The following is a 16,402-nucleotide window of genomic DNA, read 5'->3' as shown; positions in this document are numbered from 1 at the left end:
CACGTCTCGATCACTGAGTCAACAGATGCGGACGTTTGCAAGACAACAACTATCTGCACGAACAGTTCGACGACGTTTGCAGCAGCATGGAGGAGACCATGGCTGCGGTTACCCTTGACGCTGCATGACAGGCAGGAGCGCCTGCGATTATGTACTCAACGATGAACGTGGGTGCACGAATGGCAAAACGTCATTTTTTGGATGAATCCAGGTCCTGTTTACAGCATCATGATGGTCGCATCCGTGTTTGGCGACATCGCGGTGAACGAACATTGGAAGCGTGTATTCGTCATCGCCATACTGGCGTATCACCCGGCCTGATGGTATGGGGTGCCATTGGTTACACGTCTCGGTCACCTCTTGTTCGCATTGACGGCACTTTGAACAGTGGACGTTACATTTCAGATGTGTTACGCCCCGTGGCTCTACCCTTCGATCCCTGCGAACCCTACATTTCAGCAGGATAATGCACGACCGTATGTTGCAGGTCATGTACGAGCCTTTCGGGATACAGAAAATGTTCGACTGCTGCCGTGGCCAGCACATTCTCCAGATCTCTCAGCAATTAAAAACGTCTGGTCAATGGTGGCCGAGCAACTGGCTCGTCACAATACACCAGTCACTACTCTTGATGAAATGTGGTATCGTGTTGAAGCTGCATGGGCAGCTGTACCTGTACACGCCATCGAAGGTCTGTTTGACTCAATGCCCAGACGTATCAAGGCCGTTATTAGGGCCAGAGGTGGTTGTTCTGGGTACTGATTTCTCAGGATCTATGCACCCAAATTGCGTGAAAATGTAATCACATGTCAGTTCTAGTATAATATATTTGTCCAATGAATACCCGTTTATCACCTGCATTTCTTCTTGGTGTAGCAATTTTAATGGCCAGTAGTGTATTAAACATCACAAGCTTACTTGTTACGAGCTGTGTGCGAAAGAGTTATAACATGGTGCTGAAACATATCTTCCATTGACATAAGCATGCCGGAGAGGGATTTTATAACTATCCAATAGCGGAAAACAAAAGCAGGAACTGATATTTCACTATTGTAATGCGTCGCTTCACGGAATTGGTATTGGTGAACCCTTACAGTCACTGTGTATTGTTTCGGGCGGCGCAGATGAAGCGAAACCGATGGCAAGTTGTCGCATAGCTCCGCTGACAAAGAATAAAGCCTCGGTTACACCACAAAAGACGGAGCGAAGGAGCAGCTGGACCGCTGGTTTGTACTCTACTAGTCTCATCAATCGAGTTTACGTATTTCATGACCAGATTAGACAGCAACAACTGTGCACAGCTTCGGTCTAGTTGGTCCTCAACCCAGTCGATTGTCGCATAAAACAGGCCTGTGCTGAGCGACGAGTTGCTTGCTGGGCCTGCAGTTTCGCCGCGCCGCACATCCGACCTCCGTTATTCAATCACTGCGGTCACGCTCTGGGGCTGCTACGCCACCGATGCAACTGGATGTGGCGTAACTAATTCCTGCCGTATATCGACCGTCCATAGCATTGCAGTTTCACAAACCAATTGCCGCGGAACGGGGTACCACCCAGCCAGTGGCGGTACAGCCAACATTTTGTCTGTTTGCTTCGTTACTTGTTCATTACAGATGTGTCACTCACTTCAAGTAATAACGATTTCTACAAATGAATAAAAAACAATTTATATCTTTAAAAGTCTGTACGGATTATATTCTGCACACATGTACGGGTGTGTGTTTCTTGGCATAACTTCATGTAAATACTGATGATGGAACACTATGGATCCCGGAAATCTCATTTATGGTTTTTTTGTTACAGGTAAGCAGAAACGAGATGGAGCTTTCCCGGTTATGCAGCATGCAAAGTTCCCTCACATGCAACGCGTTGTCTGCCCCGACCATGCATTTCCGTCATCTGCTGTGATCGCTGTTGTTGGTGAGCAATTTTACTTGTTTCATGTATGTATCTTATACGCCGGTGACTGCTGTTGGTTGTAAGCTTTAGAGTTACCTTTATCGTGCAGTTACTTCTCGCAGAGTGTACAGTAAATACACTGATCAACGTCTGCTGTATTTGCTTCCACATTACGGGTAGAAAAGCAGACATGGTTATTATATATCTTAGTACAAGAGTTGTAGTTACATTATTTCCACATGCCCTTCACTTGCACTTACAGAACTAGTCTGCTGAACTAGCAAACTGGTTCGTCTGCCTCGTCATTGCCTTTATGCAGTTTAATTTTATAGCTCTATAACTTTGCAGTGAATGTACAGTAACTTAATTCCGTCCGAACAGGTCTCGGAAGGCCTAGCGTACCGACCGACCGCCGTGTCATCACCCGATAGGCATCACTGGATGCGCATAGAAAGGGGCGTGTGGCCAGCACACCGCTCTCGCTGCCATTGTTAGTTTTCGGGACCGGAGCCGCTACTTCTCAGTTTCTCAATTGGCGCCATAACGGCGTAGTCCACCCCACTTACAAACAGCGCTTGGCAGACCTGGTCGGTCACCCATCCAAGTGCTAGCAAAGCCGAACAACGTGTAACTTCGGTGATCTGACGGGAACCGGTGTAACCACTGCAGCAAGATCAATGGCGAGTGTACAGTAAGTTAGCCATTATTATTGTATACTTACGGGTGAAAATGGGAATGAGAGGAAGGAAGAAGTTGAAACTAAATATCTCTTCTTCTCGAAGAGCACCAAAGACCCTCCACGCTTGTTGCTGATAACAGACACGTCTTACTTTCTCGTTATGGGTGGAAAAGCAGACACGATTATGATATATCAACTGTTGACAGTCTGATGGTCATTTCACAACCTCTATTCGAACCAAGTAACCATGTGATATGGCAAGAGAATTCTGAGGGAATTAGATTAGGAAATGGGGCTTCAAATTAATAGGTGAGTTTTGCTGAAGTAAAGGGGATATAAATTGCAGACTGGCAATAACAAGAAAACCGTTTACGGGAGAGAGAGAGAGAGAGAGAGAGAGAGAGATACAGAAATATGTTAACATCGAGTACGTATTAACGTTTAGGAAGTCTTTTCTGAAAGTATTTATCTGCAGCATAAATTTGTAGAGAACTGAAATATGGACGACAAACAGTTCAGAAAATAAAAGAATAGAAGCTTTTGAGATGTGGTGGTACAGAAAAGTGTTGAACATTATCTGGGTAGGTTGAAGTACTGATTAAGAAAAATTCAAACAACTTCCGGGAACGCAGCCGGGTGACGTCTTTCACAACAGTAGATACGGTAATTGGACAGATGTACAGGCTGTAATTTTAAAGGCACTAGCATAACGAGACAGCACTGCTCAAGAAAATACCGAGGTTACACATTTTCTTGCACAGCTTTGTCTCGTTACGTTGGCGCCTCGAAAATGACAGTTTGTGCACCTCTACTGCATCTATTTGGGAACAAAAGAAACTTATTGCAGAACTTGACTAAAAGAAGGGATCAACTGATAGAATAAATTCTGAGGCATAAAAAAGTCGTGATTTTACTAACGGATGGAAATGTGTGTGAGGGGGGCGTGGTACAAAATTGTATATAGTTTTATACGTTTTTTGGTTCTGTATTTTAGTGAGAGAGAGAGAGAGAGAGAGAGAGAAGTGGAACCCCTCCAAGTCTGCATTAACGTGGTGGCGACCAACACAAAAAGTTCTACTTGACCTTGTAACAAAGCAGTTGGATGCTTTCTTCTGTTACGTTTATCTTCCCTCCAAGATTATTTAAAGTGCACAGTATCCATACATTCGTTTGGTTAGTTAGAACTCATATGTCTAATCAGTTTACCTAAAGTTTTTGCTAGTTACAATCACCAGTAATTTTAAAACTTCTGTATCATTGTGCATATGTAAACATATACCCAATTACAAAGTTTCAGATAAAGTAGATCAAAAATATATATAAATAAGTGAAATATCCATACAGTTGGTGCTGGAAATATATTATCAAATATTGCCCTATTTACTTCTGGTGTAATTAACATTCAAAGTTAAAACATTGTTACTGAAATAGAATACCATATTTTGGCAAACCAGACAGTGTAATTCAACAGAAATTATTGTAGTATCTAAAAGTCCTAATTAAAATGTGTATCTTTCTTCCGTTTAATTAATCAGGAATATAAATCTCGAACTGCAAGTTTTGAAAAGCCAGAGAACAATAGCTAAGACCAGTTTTATTTATTGAAAAGTTGTAAAAGAGAGGCTGCTGGAATCCATTTCAGTCAGTCTACCGAAGGTTATGAAACGAGCAATATGTGTGTCCAGAAATGCACCGCAGACGAGCTAGCACAAATCACAGGGCATATAATGTGCCGAGTTTTATCTAAATTTCGTGTCCTGGAGATCATTCTGTAATTTAGTGACTGTTTTCAATGATTGATTGGATAGTGAATGTGTAATTAGTGTCAAGGACTGTGCCAAACTTGAATAATGGGTACTGTGATAATAGCATCATCTCCAATAGTTACTTACTGCGCACATCGTTTTAGTATTGACATGACTGCTAGATTTTAAGCACAGCATTTTAAGAATTTAATACAGTGACTGTGTTAATCATAAATGCTTTGATGTGACTATTCACTTGGAAGGACAGTTTGATTAGTGAATGTGTTAATGATTTATGGGCCACCTGTTAATTATTGTGAATCAGTACGTGTATGTTAAGTTGCTGCAATCGAACAATCACAATATTGTACATCAGGCGAGCGTAGGATGTGGCTAGCCGCTTAACTGTGCTTAATTTACGTAAATGAGACTCGATCCCACCATAAACCGGACGTTATTCAACACCTAAATGAAGTATTTGAACTGCAAACCAGGTGTAGACAATATGATTTGAAATGACCTACTTTCGACTATCATTTTTCAGCAAGATTTGACGGAGGCGCAGATACTGGAGACATATTGGCACAGGTAAATACGGTTACACTACAACCTCTGTGGTAATGGTTAGTACGCTAATCGAAGAGTTAGAGGATGACGGTCAGTGATGGTGTCTGTACGTTTGGATGCGATCACCCAACACAGTCACATTGAGGAGACATTAGACAGAAAGGGATCAAAGAGTAGAGGCCTTAAGGGTAATGGGGTGGGGGGTGAAGTACCACGGCAAGCGACGTGGGAACATAAACCCTGTGACAGTCTGGGTGGATAGCAGGGCCACTTGCGAATTATGTGCCAGTGGCGACGGTTCATGGGCGGGTGTTAGGAAATGTTAGTGGAGAGGTGTTCCCTTGTAGCTGGACTCCGTTAGTATTTCCTGGGCCAGCTACAGCGTCAGCGTCTCTGTAACATGCCAAAGCCGTGATCAGGCATCAGGGAGGTCAGTTTGATTATAAACTCGGCCGCTCGTTGCGCAGAGTCGTGTGGGGTTTGAATGTGTTTCGTGTGTTCGGTTTCCCTGTGTCTGCCGGTTTGTGGACTGTATGAGTGCAGCTGGCGGTGCTAGTCATGTTTGTGTAACACCGGGGTTCGCCGATATTGCAGTGTCTGTGTACTTGGTTTAAACCTGAAATAGCTGGTTAAGTTTCCGTTAGAAAGAGTGTTTTTGGGCGGCTATGCTTCGACCTGTGATCGTAGTTCCCAAGATTGAGGATGAACGAATTGTTCGAATGTATCGGGTTCTTACGTAGTCGTGTGGAGTTTTTTAAAGACTGCATGGGAGTATCGAGGCGAAATTCATTATGGAATTCAGCGGTGCATGAGTATCTTGTATCGTTGCTTATGATTCGTAAAACCGCGTTCTGGGTGGTCTCTAGGCGGCGTCGACTTGTTGGGGCTTCGTAATCCCAGACTGGGGCTGCGTATGTCGTCAGTGGTCTAATAACTATCATGTACACTACTGGCCATTAAAATTGCTACACCAAGAAGAAATGCAGATGATAAACGGGTATTCATTGGACAAATATATTATACTAGAACTGACATGTGATTACATTTTCACGCAGTTTGGGTGCATAGATCCTGAGAAATCAGTACCCAGAACAACCACCTCTGGCCCTAATAACGGCCTTGATACGTCTGGGCATTGAGTCAAACAGACCTTCGATGGCGTGTACAGGTACAGCTGCCCATGCAGCTTCAACACGATACCACATTTCATCAAGAGTAGTGACTGGCGTATTGTGACGAGCCAGTTGCTCGGCCACCATTGACGAGACGTTATCAATTGGTCACAGATCTGGAGAATGTGCTGGCCACGGCAGCAGTCTAACGTTTTCTGTATCCAGAAAGGCCCATACAGTGTGTGCAACATGCGGTCGTGCATTATCCTGCTGAAATGTAGGGTTTCGCAGGGATCGAATGAAGGCTAGAGCCACGGGTCGTAACACATCTGAAATGTAATGTCCACTGTTCAAAGTGCCGTCAATGAGAACAAGAGGTGACCGAGACGTGTAAGCAATGGCACCCCATACCATCACGTCGGGTGATACGTCAGTATGGCGATGACGAATACACGCTACCAATGTGCGTTCACCGCGATGTCGCCAAACACGGTTGCGACCATCATGATGCTGTAAACAGAACCTGGATTCATCCGAAAAAATGACGTTTTGCCATTCGTGCACCCAGGTTCGACGTGGAGTACACCATCGCAGGCGCTCCTGTCTGTGATGCAGCGTCAAGGGTAACCGCAGCCATGGTCTCTGAGCTGATAGTCCATGCTGCTGCAAACGTCGTCGAACTGTTCGTGCAGATGGTTGTTATCTTCCAAACGTCCCCATCTGTTGACTCAGGGATCGGGACGTGGCTGCACGATCCGTTACAGCCATGCGGATAAGATGCCTGTCATCTCGACTGCTACTGATACGAGGCCGTTAGGATCCAGCACGGCGTTCCGTATTACAATCCTGAACCCACAGATTCCATATTCTGCTAACAGTCATTGGATCTCGATCAATGCGAGCAGCAATGTCGCGATACGATAAACCGTAATCGCTGTAGGCTACCATCCGACCTTTATCAAAGTCGGAAACGTGATGGTACGCATTTCACAACAACTTTTCACCAGGCAACGCCGGTCAACTGCTGTTTGTATATGAGAAATCGGTTGGAAACTTTCCTCATGTCAGCACGTTGTAGGTGTCGCCACCGGAGCCAACTTTGTGTGAATGCTCTGAAAAGCTAATCATTTGCATACCACAACATCTTGTTCCTGTCGGTTAAATTTCGTGTCTGTAGCACGTCATCTTCGTGGTGTAGCAATTTTAATGGCCAGTAGCGTACATTGACCTCGACACCCTCCTATTCAGTGTGCTTTGCACCTGAAGCATAGAATACTATTGTTTGGGCCTCACATGTGTAGAGGACGAAGACGTACATACAGTGAGCACTAGTTATGCAGAGAGGAAGAGGTTTTCGCAGGAAAGACTAGCATGGAAAGTTGGACCGGTGGCCACAAGTGGTGTCCCGTTGAGCTGTTGCAGGCGGCGGCTGTGCAGTTCCGCTGGCAACAGCTGGCGACCCCGGCTGGCGCGCGGCTTCCACAATGGCGGCCGCGACACACACACGCCACGGTAACGAGCCATTGTGCGCCGCTCTGGTACCTGAGGACAGCCAGGCGCTCACAAAGGCCACTCTCGCCTCTCTACCATCACGCTGCCTGACTCCCGCGGCCCACTCCCGTTTCCTGGACATTTCTAAGAGGGTTATCCATCATAAAAGTCCACACGTAGAATTCGTCAACTCACGCCAATCGCGCTGTGAAGGCCAAGAAGCAGCAGACCCGGGAACAACGCTGTTGTTGTTGTTGTTGTTCAAATGGCTCTGAGCACTATAGGAATCAACATCTGTGGTCATCAGTCCCCTAGAACTTAGAACTACTTAAACCTAACTAACCTAAGGACATCACACACATCCATGCCCGAGGCAGGATTCGAACCTGCGACCGTAGCGGTCACGCGGTTCCAGACTGACGCGCCTAGAACCGCACGGCCACACCGCCCGGCTGTTCTTGTCTTCAGTCTGAAGACTGCTTTGATGTAGCTTACCGAGCGAGGTGGCGCAGTGGTTAGCACACTGGACTCGCATTCGGGAGGACGACGGTTCAATCCCGTCTCCGGCCATCCTGATTTAGGTTTTCCGTGATTTCCCTAAATCGCTTCAGGCAAATGCCGGGATGGTTCCTTTGAAAGGGCACGGCCGATTTCCTTCCCCCATCCTTCCCTCACCCGAGCTTGCGCTCCGTCTCTAATGACCTCGTTGTCGACGGGACGTTAAACACTAATCTCCTCCTCCTTTGATGCTGCTTTCCATGCTGTTCTACTCTGTGCAAGTCTCTTCATCTCCGAATAACTACTGCAACATACGTACATAAATTCTTGATGTGTTTATCCCTTGTCCCCCCCCCCTCCCCCTCTACTACTATTACATTGCTGTTTCATTGATGTCCCATAATGTGCCCTATCAACCGATCCCTTCTTTTAGTCAAGTTGTGCCATACATTTCGTTTTTCGCCATTTCGATACAGTACCTCATCGTTAGTTACGCGATCTACCCATCTAATCTTCAGCATTCTTCTATTCTCTTGTCTGAACGGTTCAACGTTCATGTTTGTCTTCCATACATTCCAGACAAATATCTACGGAAAAGATTTCCCAACGCTTAGATCTACAATCGATGTTAGCAAATTTCTCTTGTGAAAAATGCTTTTCTTGCCATTGCCAGTCCACACTTTACATTCTCTCTACTTAGACCGTCATCAGTTGTTTTGCAGCCCAAATACCAAAACTCATCTAGCACATTAAGTGTCTCGTTTCCTAGTCTAATTCCCTCAGTATCACCTGATTTAATGCGACTACATTCCATTACCTTTGTTTTGCTTTTGTTGATGCTTATTCTATATTCTCTATTCAAGACACTGTCGATTCCTTTCAACTGGTCTTCCAAGTCCTTTGCTGTCACTGACAGAATTACAGTGTCATCGACGAACCCCAAAGTTTTTATTTCTTCTCCCTAAAATTTGAGTCAGACTCCAATTTTTTCTTTGATTTCCTTTACTGCTTGGTCAATGTACAGTTTGAATAATATCAAGGATAGGCTACAACCCTGCCTCACTCCCTTCTTAACCTGTGCTTCCCTTTAATGTGCTTCGGCTCTTATAACTACTGTCTGGTTTCTATGAAAGCTGTAAACAGCCTTTCACTCCCTGTAAATTACCCCTGCTGCCTTCAAAATTTCAGAGTATTCCAGTCAGCATTGTCAATAGCTGTCTCTAAGGCAACAACGTCAGGAAGTGTATAACTCCGAGCCCCTCCCCACCACTCTCAAATGACTGCTGTTTAAGAACATGAAGTACATTAAGCTTAAGAACAAATGTAATAACTTTATGTGTTGCACTCATTCTTATGAGTTTTAGTATTTTTATTCAGCTGATTCGTGTTCCATTAAGTATCATCTCAAATCAGCATTAGTACAGTTTACTTAAATTACGACGATGCCTTTGTAAGTGTACAAGCCGGCCGCGGTGGTCTAGCGGTTCTAGGCGCTCAGTCTGGAACCGCGAGACTGCTACGGTCGCAGGTTCGAATCCTGCCTCGGGGATGGATGTGTGTGATGTCCTTACGTTAGTTAGGTTTAAGTAGTTCTAAGTTCTAGGGGACTGATGACCACAGATGTTGAGTCCCATAGTGCTCAGAGCCATTTTTTTGTAAGTGTACACATTAATTTTGATCATCCACTGTGGAAACTGTGAACTGAATATTTTTAAGTTTGATACTTTGGTGTGTCATAAGGACGGTTAATCCACACGACTGGTGGATTTTAATACGTCATGACAGGGTACGTGATCCATTGATTTAATCGGTGATGACCAATATATTTGTGTTAGCGAAGAAGTTGTTCTGAAAACAACTGCTAATATGTATTCTCGGGGAATAGTCGCAGCAGTTACACTAGTGAGAACGGGCATCGTTCAGGCCTCCAGTTATGTGCGTTGATATCCGGGACATTATAGCTTAACGTCTCCACCTGTGCATGTGACAAGTTACATAACTGTTGTGATAATTAAGTAATTCATGGAACACATGGATGGAGATTACATTGTGTCAACATGTCCCACACCTAATAGACCAAGCCCTTTCCACCGGTTAAACTTTATCCATTTTCTTTTTGAAATTACATTTTCACCATTTTTAAGTAGCAGATAGTGTTAAATCAGCAACTGTGTCAACTGAATGTAATTTAGTTCAGTTGAACATCGTCATCCACCTAATAACAAAATACTTAAGTTGAACATAGTCGTCCACCTAATTACAATTGGTTTAAAAGTCACGGTGCTTTTCTGGTGCGGTCCTGTGTCTTAAGAAACCACCAGCATGAAGATTAGTTTGATTTTCACTGTACATTGTCCCGTTGTACCAAGTCTCCTGCCTGAAATCTAGCGTACCTGTTTGTACGAGAACTGTAAGTTATCGTCACGATAAAGATGTAGCTTACCATGTTTTGACATTCAGATTCGTACTTCCGTGAATGAACATCACTATAAGTGCCACACAAATGTTGTTATTAACCAGCAATCGAATATGGAAACTTTGCACCGTTACTGCGCTAACGTTCCATTCACTGTATTATTATTATGTGGTTATACATCTTGCTTATCTGCAGTTTAACGAAAGAAATCATACCTGTGTTAATGTTCCTTTGCCTTTTCTTACGTATTTTTGCCTCCAAGTGGCAACGGATCTTCGTCTGTCTTTAGAGGTAAGACTATAATGAAATGGGAAAATATTCCTTATGAGAGAATTTTTATGATTCTCTTTTCGGTATGACAAGACACGGTACTTTGTAGCTGATGGTTATCATTTTTTTTATTATGACTGATGACCATTTGTTGACTTCGAGGAAAGGACACCTGCAATACAGTCTGTCATTTGCGCAACAAATTTTTGTCCATTGGGAACTAATCTAGTAAGCTTGCACAGATTGCGGGCAGAGTGTAAACTTTTCATCAGTGAAGCACCTTAAGGGGGGTAGGACGTCAAACTGGCCGACTTGGAGCAGGAGAGGCACCACAGGACATTTCAATTTCCACTGTCTATACTTTTACAAATAAATTCATAAAACTTTGTCAGCATGACCAGGGAGGATTCAGAATTTACACTCATAGCAGTGGAAGTTCTAAAACATAACGAAGTAATTTTTTTTACATGTGAAATTTCATCTTTTTTTCACTTACTAATGGCAGCATTTGTTGCTATAGGTACACATTTCTTCATAAATAAGAGAGATTCTTCGGTGAATTTTGCACAGCATACAAACCATACTTAAAGGTGTATGAAACTCTAGAATTTTCGAAATCTATTAAAAACTGTGGTAAAAATTGAGGTAATTAACTATAAAATTTGTGTTTTTTTTCTAAACATGAAGTTTGAAATATAACAGTTCATTCGTTTCTTCATAAATTGAATAAATTCTAGAGTTCATACACCTGTGAGTATGGTATGTATGTATTTTATTTTATATAATATCGTTATGTTTATTTTTATTTAAACTGGTCTTGATAAATATCAGTACGATTACCTATGAAATCAACTTGTTTTTTTCTAAAATGTTTTCATAGTTTATAAAACAGGTAGTGAAATAGCAAACCAGGACGAAAGTAAAGAAATTTTGAATTTCTGAACAAACTTGAAGATCGTGAGGATCCGACGAAAGGTGATGCCGAAAGGTTCATCTACTGGAGACGAATCTGCTGGTATCGAACGATTTAGTTTAGAAGATTGAGAGAGCGTTAGGTTGCAATACTGTGCAGGCTCCACCTGTTGTGTGACGCCTCGCTGTGAGGGCGGGGGGGGGGGGGGGGAACAGGGTCTGCTCGGCAGGGGTTGCGCCGACTCCGAGGATGGGGCCTCTGCCTCGGTCTGGGACTTATCTCGGACCGGAATATCTTCCCCCTGGGCTCTCAGGCAGCGCGCCGGAATTTAGTGCCCGCGGTCGATAACCCCTGGTGCGCTTTTTGTGGGCGGGGCCCCCGGCAGCGCGATGAATGGTGCGAGTGTGGCCGGGACGCGGCGAGCGGGATAGCATCGGCCACGCTTCTTCCGGTGGCGAGCGCGCCCTGTCTGTCTCTCTCCGTCTCCCGTGCGTTTATTCGCTATTAGCGTCGTGCGGTGGCGACAGCAGGGAGGGAGTGGGTGTGCGATCTAGGCGCCGCCCTCGGGAAGCTGCGGGCAGGGCTTAAATCACGGCTGGACGCGTGCGCGGTAGCCTCAGTGGCGTGTCTCCCTGCTGACGGTTTTTACACCGGCGTAATTGGCCTCACACGGCCGCCCATGTTGATAACGGATGAGCTATGGTCGCTCACAGTCCGCAGTCGTTTACTCTTGCGCGTCTTCTTTTGGAGTCAACTTCTTTTTAGCACGAGTTGTACACTGTTCACATTACAAATTTCGTAATGATCTAACCTCTGTTGAAAGTGCGCAAGTAATTCTTCAGTGATAACATGTCACATATATTTTTACATTGCTGGAATAACGAAGATCCAGGATAATATAGCAACATGTCACGGTGTTCATATTGCACCACAGGGAAGTGTGATAGGACAGTTGCTGTTTACAATATATAAAACTGATCAGGTAGAAAGCGTCGGATACTTTTAAGGCTATTCGCAGATGATGCAGTTGTCTGTACCAAAGTAGCAACGCCAGAAGATAGTAAAAATTTGCAGAACGACCTGCAGATAATTGATGATTGGTGCAGGCTCTGGCAGTTGACCCTGATCGTAAATAAACGTAACATATTGCGCATACATAGGAAAAGAAATCCACCACTGTACAGCTACTCCATTGATGACAAACAGCTGGAGAGTCCGCAGCTCGTGGTCGTGCGGTAGCGTTCTCGCTTGCCACGCCCGGGTTTCCGGGTTCGATTCCCGGCGGGGTCGGGGATTTTCTCTGCCTCGCGATGACTGGGTGTTGTGTGATGTCCTTAGGTTAGTTAGGTTTAAGTAGTTCTAAGTTCTAGGGGACTGATGACCATAGATGTTAAGTCCCATAGTGCTCAGAGCCATTTGAACCAAACAGCTGGAGACAGCGTATGCCGTAAAATATCTAGGCGTAACTATCCAGAGCGACCTTAAGTGGAATGACCATATAAAACAGACAGTGGGAAAAGCAGACACTATACTCAGATTCATCGAAAGAGTCTTAAGGAACTGTAACTCATCCACGAAAGAAGTTGCTTGTAAGGCGCTTGTTCGCGCGATTCTTGAGTATTGTTCATCTATCTGGGATCCCTATCAGGCAGGACTGATAAAGGAGATAGAGAAGATCCAACGAAGAGCGGCGCGTTTCGTCACGGGATCGTTTAGCTGGCGAGGGAGCGTTACGGAGATGCTAAACAAACTCCACTGGCAGACGTTACAAGAGAGGCGCTGTGCATCACGGAGACAGTTACTATTGAAATTTGGGGACAGCACTTTTCAGGAGGAGCCGGACAGCATATTACTTCCCCCTACATATATGTCGCGTATTGAACACAAGGAGAAAATTTGAGAAATTAGGGCCAATACAGAGGCTTACCGACAATCACTCTTTCCACGCGCTATTCGCGAGTGGAACAGGGTTGTAGGGATCAGATAGTGGTACCAAAAGTACACTCCGGCACCCACAATTAGGTGGCTTGCGGAGTGGGATGTAGATGTAGATGTTACGCATAATAAAACTTTTTCCGTTGACATTTGAAAATATTTTCTGAAGCGGAATACAGGGCGGTCTCTCTCCTTCCTAGCGTGCATCCCGTCGTACGGAATCCACTGTTTTCATGATATGGCATATTTATCTTATTTTAGCCAACTGTCCGGGTGAGGGAGGGAGAGAGTTGAATGTGCCATTGTCTGTCGTCCGTGTAAACTTTGTTCTGCGTGTTATCAAACATAATAGTTTTGAATATAGAATTTTCTGAGACGGGAATTGGGCGCCAGAGCAACATTTATCCAAACGAACGTGGAAAACCGCTTAAAAATCACACTCAGAGTTCTCGTTAATCCGCCATACGGATTTGATCTGGATGTGGTTCCCCCTCCTCTCGCAAGTTAGCGCACTCCGCTACGAGCAACTGACAGGTACAGAACGACTGATAGCGACAAGTAATGCAGTGCCATTCTTTGACATTTCCTTTCGTAGCCACGATTTGTGGCTCTTTTAAAAGGAGTTTTGTGCCTGCAAGACTTATTTCCAGCATGTGACAAAGGCCATCAAGACAGCGGAATTCAGGAGCTTATGGTCTAGCTAATAGAAAATAAGCAGTGTCTTGCAGAATTTTGTTAGTATTTTGTATTACTGTATTGCATTTTTATTTCTTGTATTGTATTTTTATTATTTCATGTTACCTAAGTCCTCGTCGACACGTAAAGTAAAATAAATAGACGTCCGATCTAACCTTCAGCATTCTAATGCAGCAGCACATTTCAAAAGCCTATATCCTCTTCCCTCTATCCTCTCCTCGTCATAATTGCTTTTCGTCCACGCTTTGTTCCGTACACTGCACACCGCAGAACATCTTCATTCTAAAGTGTAATTGCAGAAGAAGCCTACACAAACGACCACAACAATTTCAGTACGAAAGTAACGTTTTCGGCCGTCACATGCCAGTAAAATAGTTGCTGTGCAGATTACATCAAATTGAAAATGCGGTTAAATAAAATGACGTTCTATGAGACAGATGCCGTGATTCACTCCCACCACTGCGGAAACCAAAATGTCAATGAACATACGTAAAGAATGTCCTGTATATAAAAACAAATCCCCACGTACGCTAATAGCTGCAGTACAAAAACAACACTCTACATCTACATCTACATCTATACTCCGCGAGCCACCTTACGGTGTGTGGCGGAGGGTACTTATTGTACCACTATCTGATCCCCCCTTCCCTGTTCCATTCACGAATTGTGCGTGGGAAGAACGACTGCTTGTAAGTCTCCGTATTTGCTCTAATTTCTCGGATCTTTTCGTTGTGATCATTACGCGAGATATATGTGGGCGGTAGTAATATGTTGCCCATCTCTTCCCGGAATGTGCTCTCTCGTAATTTCGATAATAAACCTCTCCGATTTGCGTAACGCCTTTCTTGAAGTGTCCGCCACTGGAGCTTGTTCAGCATCTCCGTAACGCTCTCGCGCTGACTAAATGTCCCCATGACGAATCGCGCTGCTTTTCGCTGGATCATGTCTATCTCTTCTATTAATCCAACCTGGTAAGGGTCCCATACTGATGAGCAATACTCAAGAATCGGACGAACAAGCGTTTTGTAAGCTACTTCTTTCGTCGATGAGTCACATTTTCTTAGAATTCTTCCTATGAATCTCAACCTGGCGCCTGCTTTTCCCACTATTTGTTTTATGTGATCATTCCACTTCAGATCGCTCCGGATAGTAACTCCTAAGTATTTTACGGTCGTTTCCGCTTCCAATGATTTACCACCTATGGCATAATCGTACTGGAATGGATTTCTGCCCCTATGTATGCGCATTATATTACATTTATCTACGTTTAGGGAAAGCTGCCAGCTGTCGCACCATTCATTAATCCTCTGCAGGTCTTCCTGGAGTACGTACGAGTCTTCTGATGTTGCTACTTTCTTGTAGACAACCGTGTCATCTGCAAATAGCCTCACGGAGCTACCGATGTTGTCAACTAAGTCATTTATGTATATTGTAAACAATAAAGGTCCTATCACGCTTCCTTGCGGTACTCCCGAAATTACCTCTACATCTGCAGATTTTGAACCGTTAAGAATGACATGTTGTGTTCTTTCTTCTAGGAAATCCTGAATCCAATCACAAACCTGGTCCGATATTCCGTAAGCTCGTATTTTTTTCACTAAACGTAAGTGCGGAACCGTATCAAATGCCTTCCTGAAGTCCAGGAATACGGCATCAATGTGCTCGCCAGTGTCTACGGCACTGTGAATTTCTTGGGCAAATAGGGCGAGCTGAGTTTCGCATGATCTCTGTTTGCGGAATCCATGTTGGTTATGATGAAGGAGATTTGTATTATCTAAGAACGTCATAATACGAGAACACAAAACATGTTCCATTATTCTACAACAGATTGACGTAAGCGAAATAGGCCTATAATTATTCGCATCTGATTGATGACCCTTCTTGAACATGGGAACGACCTGCGCTTTCTTCCAGTCGCTAGGTACTTTACGTTCTTCCAGAGATCTACGATAAATTGCTGATAGAAAGGGGGCAAGTTCTTTAGCATAATCACTGTAGAATCTTAAGGGTATCTCGTCTGGTCCGGATGCTTTTCCGCTACTAAGTGATAGCAGTTGTTTTTCAATTCCGATATCGTTTATTTCAATATTTTCCATTTTGGCGTCCGTGCGACGGCTGAAGTCAGGGACCGTGTTACGATTTTCCGCAGTGAAACAGTTTCGGAACACTGAATTCAGTATT

This window comes from Schistocerca nitens, chromosome 2 (assembly GCF_023898315.1).
Source record: "Schistocerca nitens isolate TAMUIC-IGC-003100 chromosome 2, iqSchNite1.1, whole genome shotgun sequence".
In the NCBI taxonomy this organism is placed as follows: domain Eukaryota; kingdom Metazoa; phylum Arthropoda; class Insecta; order Orthoptera; family Acrididae; genus Schistocerca; species Schistocerca nitens.
Note: the sequence above shows the minus strand (reverse complement) of the source record.